The following is a 7500-nucleotide window of genomic DNA, read 5'->3' on the forward strand; positions in this document are numbered from 1 at the left end:
TTAAAGCAAGGATTCACTATGAGCCACTACGTCCAAGCTTGCCGTGTCTTCCAGAGTGGACTGGCAAACTCTAACGATCTGAGTCATTACGAGAAAGTCTTTTTCAAAGATAACTGAGCAACTTTGCTTTTTTGACAAGCACGTCAGTCATTTCCCCTACTCTTCACGAACAGTGAGTGGCTTCTTTAACGTCCGACAGTGTTGAGTAACACGCAGATAGGGTTGTGGGACGGGGGGCCTACGGTTTATATTATAGTCCTTATCCGAGAAGACTTGGACCTGAAACTGATACAAGTACGCTGAGCAGGCATGTTGGCCGTGCCGAACTGAATGACGACATGGATTTGACATCGGCTCATACATGGAAAAAGAAGAAAGTCTACCGAGATTTAGTAGCACTATTCTGTTGCGAAAGTTCAAACTGACACTTCGTGCAGATCGGCCATTTGCAACAAATTGGTCACATGACTAATAATTGGTGAACTCAAAGCTCAGACTTTATAAATTCCAGAAATGGGAAGATTGTGTTTGACTTAGCCAGAATACAAATTTTCAGAAAAACTTCACTTAAGGTAAAGATTGTATGACCATTTAAACACTTGAAAATTCCACACTTTTGTTTACGAACGAAAGGCATTTGCCCTCCACAAGCATCCAACCCTAGACACACCAATAACAATAGAGAAATGTACGACTTCTGGTGGACGAACAAAAGAAGCTAATGAGAGATCAAGGCGGCGATGAAGACACGTGAAAACTTATTTTAATGTGGGACAAATAAGCGAGAATAAATGTTCAACGGTGGAAAATTTTCACACTTTCATATTTCGAAGAGAGAATTTTAAAACGGTTTGAACACTTAGAAAAATACAAAGATTTCTATGAAAAGCATCGAAGCGTGACTGGATGGCAAAGCCATCCCTTACAAATTCTTATAATTTTTTTCAACTGTAACAACACCAGATTAAACGATATCATAAAAAAAATCGGCATGGTAGCATATTTTGAATTGCTCTTTTTCTTTCTAGAAAAATAATTTCATGAAACCAACTGAATCATCGTGTTTATGAAAACAAGATCACGTGACGAATTGTTGCAAAAAAAAAAAAAGAAAAGAAAAGAAAAGCCTATTCCCATGATATAAAACGAAAGTACCCGTTTCTGTTTTAGTACAGGAACAATCTCTCATTTTGTAATTTCGATTCGAGCAGATTGCTAAGTGAGATGATAGGTTAAATTACTGCTGCTGAAGGAAATTTTATTGCCATATTTTAAACGGAGGGAACATATATTTCCAGTAATAATTTCGATTCCAACAGATTGCCGGGCGAAATGTAATATTCATCCGTGTACTTCGACTACAAATTTGCAATTTTGAGGTTTTAAATTTCTGCAAATTTGCAGCTGACCCTTGCAAAACTTTTCAAGTAATACTAAAATTCAATATAATACTAGATCTTCAAATAACAGTATTTTCTTTTAAAAGTAAAAAAGAAAAATTGCAGACAGATCCTTAATGGAGATTTTTCATTGGGACGGTGTAAACTTTCTCCTAGTGAAATATTAAGCATTTCCCAGCCGTGCAAAAAAAAGCAAAGACAAAAAAAAAGCAAAAGCAAAATCAATCAAATAAAACAGACAATTTTCATGAAACCCATGGCATAGAATATTAAAATAATTGAAGAGACGGGCCTGTTACTATGTCTTGTGTTTACTTTGCTTAATGTACCGTTTTCGTAATTCTTGAAAATAATTTAAAACCAAGTGAAACAGCTCTAACAGATTTTTAAGATACAATTTAAAGCTGAAATAAACTGCTATACAATGAACGTACTAGTGCTTTTAGACATTATTCTCAAGTTGTCGAGTAAAGTTGGTCAACTCGAAGATGATGCCGTTTCAATTATTAGGCAGCACAGATTAGTGGTGTGTTTTTGATCGTACTCCGGCGGTCGTCGATTTACACCCAGAGGTAGGAAGCAGACTGTTATTCTTCCTCTTACGTAACATAACAAACCATAGTACTTATTCTGTAAAATTATAAACATATATAAAAAAAACGGCCGATGAAAAATGAAGGGGAGAACGAAAGTATTATGCTTCTAAACCCTGTCAGTTTCATTTGTTTAAGGAAAAAAGTGATGACGGTCGACTAAAAAGGAAAAACAGCTGTTTTTTCCCTTGCTACTAGCCAAACATGCCGATTTCTTTGGCGCATCCTGCTTCAGTTGCTACAGTATTAAACACGGGATTTATTTACATCTGGCCTTTTTAGATTCTGGGTTTTAAACTAAACTTCAAGTAGCATAAACTTTAACAATTAAACATAAGTTTATTATACTTACTACCAAACCTGCTGAGTTGAATTTCCTGGTGTACAGTGGAGTGAACACTTTAACCATCTGAAAAGATGCTAGAAACGGGAGTATGATATTTGATCAAGTTCTATTTTGTTTTAGTGGTCTTGTGACAAGACACCATTTCCGGTTTCACCAATTCATCCTTATGTATTAAAAGCGAGTCAAGCTAAAACCTTTGTGAAGGTTTGGTTTCAGGTTTTTACGCATGAATGAATTAAAAGTTATCTTCCAAGGTTGACAGATACTTCCCGCTCTAATTGAAAAGTACGACAGTAGTTTGTTTTCTCTACACCATCAGTAATTAACGACATAAATCAAGTTGTGCTTGCACAAAAAAAAAAGGAAAAAATTGAGCAAAAGCGTGTCTGCAGCTGAAATTTTATTTTTAATAAAAGCGCCAAACATCTGTTCATAGTGTGGTTTTGAACAGTTTGATTTGATCGAAAACTGTTTTCATCTGTCCGCTATCAAACTTCGCGAGCAAAATATATTCTTTTCATGTACTTTCCAACTGTTTTGCCGGTATCTTTTTTTCAGTTCAGGAAATTTGAACTTTCAAAAAGGAACCTTTACAATCACAGCTTGAACAAAATGGGATTACAAACCCTGGAGCAAAGCTTGTTTACAGAAGAATACTCGGAAATAACTTTTCAATTTCAGAAGCAGACAGAATTCAGTTGGTAAACTGCCTCTTCGAATTGATGAGGTAGATTTGAATATATGTCACTACTACTTGCGCCAAACAAGTCGATAATTATAATTGAAAAGAAATTTATAAATAATTTGCCTGCTAGCTTTCCGCTTTTTATTTAACTCAGTAGGAGCTACTGCTGATCTCAAGCTTTGTCAAATATGTCACACGTGACTTTGCCTCTGCAAATGAGAAAATTTCCCCACAATTTACTGTGACAGATTTATCTGCCGAGATCTATTACAGGCGCCAGAACCGGAAAATTTGGTCACGCGAAAATTTGTTCGGATGACGCAGTAAAGGCATGCACAATAAAATAAACAACAAGAATAATTTTTTTCAGCGGTTCGAAATTTGATCGGTCAAGGCCTTGCGAGTCAGCGATTTGCATGTGACAGTACGGACCACTCCTTCATTTACTGGGCTCTGGAAAAATTTCGTTTCAATATTTTTCTCGCGTTCAGTTCAATAGGCCATTTCCGAGTTCATGTCTGCCTCGTCTTCAAAGCGAGTCTAAGTGCGAAGTTTTTGTTATAAAAATTCGTTTTCATTCATATGTGAAGTAGAACTAATTACCATCACAAAAACTTCGCACTTAGACTCGCTTTAAAGGCAGGCATGAACTCGGAAGTGGCCTATTATATTAATGAACTCTTTTAGTTCTATTAGGGACGAATAAACAATACTCTGCATCTAATTTATTCCTGGGTATACCGTAACAAGGCGCAGCTCCCTTATAAAGAGGGTACATCACCCACTTTATATCATTATTCAATGGCGGATGAAACTCACGCAAGCTTTAAAGTTCCTACCAGCCTATGTTACAGTGCAACGCGCCGTACCGTGGCCACACAACAAACTTTCACATTTGACAATATACGTGTAAACACGTCAACTCAACAACTCATGCAACGGTGTTTCAACTTACAACTGTGCGAACTTTGCAAGGAGGCGTGACTGTCAATCAAATTCACACATTCTGATTGGCGGACTGTTTGTAAAAAACTTTGTTAGGTGGCCACGGTGAGGCGCGACGCGATGTAACCACAATTACCGATTGAGAAAAGGAAGTGGTTTAAGGATATCATCAGGAACTAATAGACGTAAGGATTCATTTATACCCAGAGCTTGCCCAACTGAATAGCTGATGTCATGGTGGATAAATTATAGAGAAGATATTTGTTTACAAACATTGCTTTGTTGTTCAAATTTGCCAGCCACTGGAACAAAAGTACCCTTTGTTTCGACAGCCAGTGAGGGTCTGGTTGGCACATTAATGACAATCAACGTCAACGATATCTTCCCTTTAGATAACATGTTTTATCATATGACCCGTACGGCCCCGCGCGCGCTTTCATTGCAAAACTATTGAGAAAATCCCCGTATGAGGGCCGTACTTTGTTGCTATATAAATCCCGACTTTTCGGTCAAAATGATCGACGTAAGTGAACATTCGGAATTTTGTTACCCGGAAAGAAAAAAAAAAAGGAAAAGCGCGGTGGTCATATGATAAAATGCTTATTGACTGAGTTAGGTCGGGCCGGACGGGAAAATATTTGGCGCTCGGTCCGTACGCCATGACCTCGGGCCAAATATTTTCCCGTCCGGCCCTCCCACTCAGTCAGTAAGTACATAATCTTTACAAATAAAAAGATCATCGTTGCTATGGTTACATAATAAATCGCGCCGTTGTTCTACGTTACGACTATACAAAAAATATTACAGGGAAATGGTGTGGCATTTCATTGGTGTCGAGTCAATTTCAAGTCAAGTCAATTTTATTTAACTTACACAGAATATTATGTATATAAAGTTAGAATGATTTTAATATATTGTTTAACAAAAATAGAAGAAGAAGGGAAAGTATTAAAGTTTGAAAATATGGTTTTACGGTGGAGTTTGGGACACCTAAATAGTTAGTAAACTAATCGAGTAGGTGCCCCAAATTAATTACATCATCAGCACAAGGAATAGAGTTAAATAACATTTTTTTGTTAAAAAGTATTACTTCTTGTACTAAATACAAACATTAAACTTGTTGAACATATTGACGTAAAGTACTTAATCAAATCAACGAAAATATGAATCTATAAAAACATCCAGTCACCTTCAAACAGATACATTATAATTATGTACAAAATTAAGTTAATTAATTATCAGTATCCTTGTTATACCTGTCAATCATAGAGTTCTTAATATAGTATTGTGTTTATATTACAATTTTACTTCAACATATATTTAGAAATCATTTTCCGATTATACGATTCAGTTTACCTCAATGCTTTTGAAATCAATCTCCGATTCTCTGATTCTACGATTATTGAAAACATCCTTCTATTACTTAAATCATTCTCCAATTATATATCAATTCAACTATAATCAAGTTTTCTGTTAAGATTGAAAAATAGAACGAATAAATCCTTTCATCGCGTCGCTTTATTTGATACTGAGTACCCATGAGATTACCCTGCGAGCAGAGTCTCTTTCGATCTTCGTAGATAAGTCGGGAAGAAGTCGTGGCCTGCACGTTTCGTACTGAGCATGCGTTAAAAATTTAAACGTATTCGGTGTCAGTCATGCGTTTTGTCTTTGCTGTCGTATTTCTTGGGTCCCCTCGCAATCACAACACTTCACTTGCTATCAGCAGCTCCTATCAGTAATCGAAATTTTTGTGCGTACAATGAAATTTGAATAAGGCATTGGAGTTGTTTGTTGTTGTTATTTTAATATTCAAATTAGCCAACTACTAGACACAAGACGTCATTGTTAACCCATAAGAGGCTAAATGTGGCCTTTACTGTGTAGGCAGGATAATTGCGAATGGGAATAAGCTCAGTACACAAGATGAGATTACTTTGGATTTACTTTCTTACATGGTGCACGTGACCACAAGTTATTCTCCTTAAGTTAGTGTCTCATTGCATTATTTAGTAATGTCACTGTCGTTAGACTCTTGTTGGGCATTTATTGTTGAATTAAAGAAATAAATTATAATTCGGACATGAAATCTTACGCATAAGGAGCAAAAATCACGACGCCGAGGAAACAAATAATTGGTATGGTATGGTATGGTATACATTTAAATCCAAAAGACACACTAGCCCTAACAACATCAATTTGGTTGTCATAGAGGGCGTGTCTCTACAAATATATTATATAAAGATGTACGTATATACATGTGAATATGTGTATATTAAAAAAAGCGACTACAATATAACATATATGGATAAGAATCTGCTTAAGAACCTAAAACTTACAATACTACTTTTACTTCCAAGCAAGAGGAAAGATAATAGTTCGGAATTTAATTTAGAATTATAATGATATCCTTAAAAATCCCTATACTATACTGCCTAAGAATGGAAGCCATTCGATATTGAGGCGCAAGACTAAATGAATGTAACATGGCATGACCCAATCACGTTTTGAGGTTGTTTTTAAATTTATTTAGTGAATTCGACAATTTAGCTTCAATTGGAAGTTGGTTCCAAGTCAAAGCACCACTGTATCTAAAGCTTCTTTCAGAAACTCTCTCTTCGGTTTAATTCTAAAAAGAAGCAGAGCCGAGTCCTTAACTCTGAACCTTACGGCCAAAGAAGCAAACTTCAAGTTAGCAACTTAAATCCACATCCAATGTCGCTTAAACGTAACGTGCTAAAAATTGCCCTGATATCACGGGCATACCCGGCCCCATCCTTAAGAGTAATCGAAGCTATTGCCCTCTCATTGCTCCAACATGCTCTATCACTGAACTTGACGGGTGCCGAACCATAGAACAATGTTGGACCCCGCCAAATCCCGTTTGCATACAGAAGTAAGTGTTTCAAAACAGATTTTTATTAGACAAGAGGCGTGGAAATATAATTCAAACAAAAATATTTCTCTTTGAAACGTTCAGTTTGTAAGTCGCTTACTGTTTTCGCTATCAAGCGCGGTGCGAGTCAACAATTAAAAAAGTGATCTCAGAGAGGAAGAGAGAGGGGAAAAAAGTCATTTACCAGCTAAGGATCGGTCCGTATACGGACCTCCCAGCTAGCAAACAAGATATATTTAATTTTTTCTCCAGCTTCTCAGCAGTCAGGCATTCTAAATCCTTGAATCTGATTGGCAAATCGCGCGCGCTCCAGCGGTCCGGATTTTTCCATCCGGACCTCGAGTACAAACCTCTCCGATACTTCCAACTGTAGCAACTTTTCAAGCTTTTTGTAACAGCGCAAAAGTGTCGTAAACAATGTAAATCTTTTAGACCGAGTCAAACAATTATGGATTCCGATAACGAGAGCTACCATAGCGAAAGCGAATTTTATTATCCTGACGAGGAAAAGGTAATTCAAGAAAACAAAAAGTTTGATGTCTTTTGTCGGCCTTTAAAGCAGCAAATAAAGCCATTTTCGATTTTTTCGAATTTGTGAATGTGTGTTGCTTTGATTTGAAGCTCATTTTTCAAAT

The 7500-nt window shown here is 36.6% G+C and overlaps 1 protein-coding gene across 3 annotated transcripts in view; it reads right to left on the reverse strand.

The window, feature by feature from the left end:
* Positions 1-2529, reverse strand: part of LOC137994606 (G-protein coupled receptor 161-like) — a 36569-nt gene extending 34040 nt beyond the window's left edge. For 2 of the 3 annotated variants that reach the window (XM_068840211.1, XM_068840209.1), the window contains exon 1: positions 2346-2529. The gene's annotated coding sequence lies outside the window, so the exon portion shown is untranslated. The remainder of the gene's footprint in view (positions 1-2345) is intronic. The other variant, XM_068840217.1, reaches the window with a different exon arrangement.
* Between the last annotated feature and the right edge of the window lie 4971 nt (positions 2530-7500).

Source organism: Montipora foliosa, chromosome 3, assembly GCF_036669935.1.
Source record: "Montipora foliosa isolate CH-2021 chromosome 3, ASM3666993v2, whole genome shotgun sequence".
Taxonomy (NCBI): domain Eukaryota; kingdom Metazoa; phylum Cnidaria; class Anthozoa; order Scleractinia; family Acroporidae; genus Montipora; species Montipora foliosa.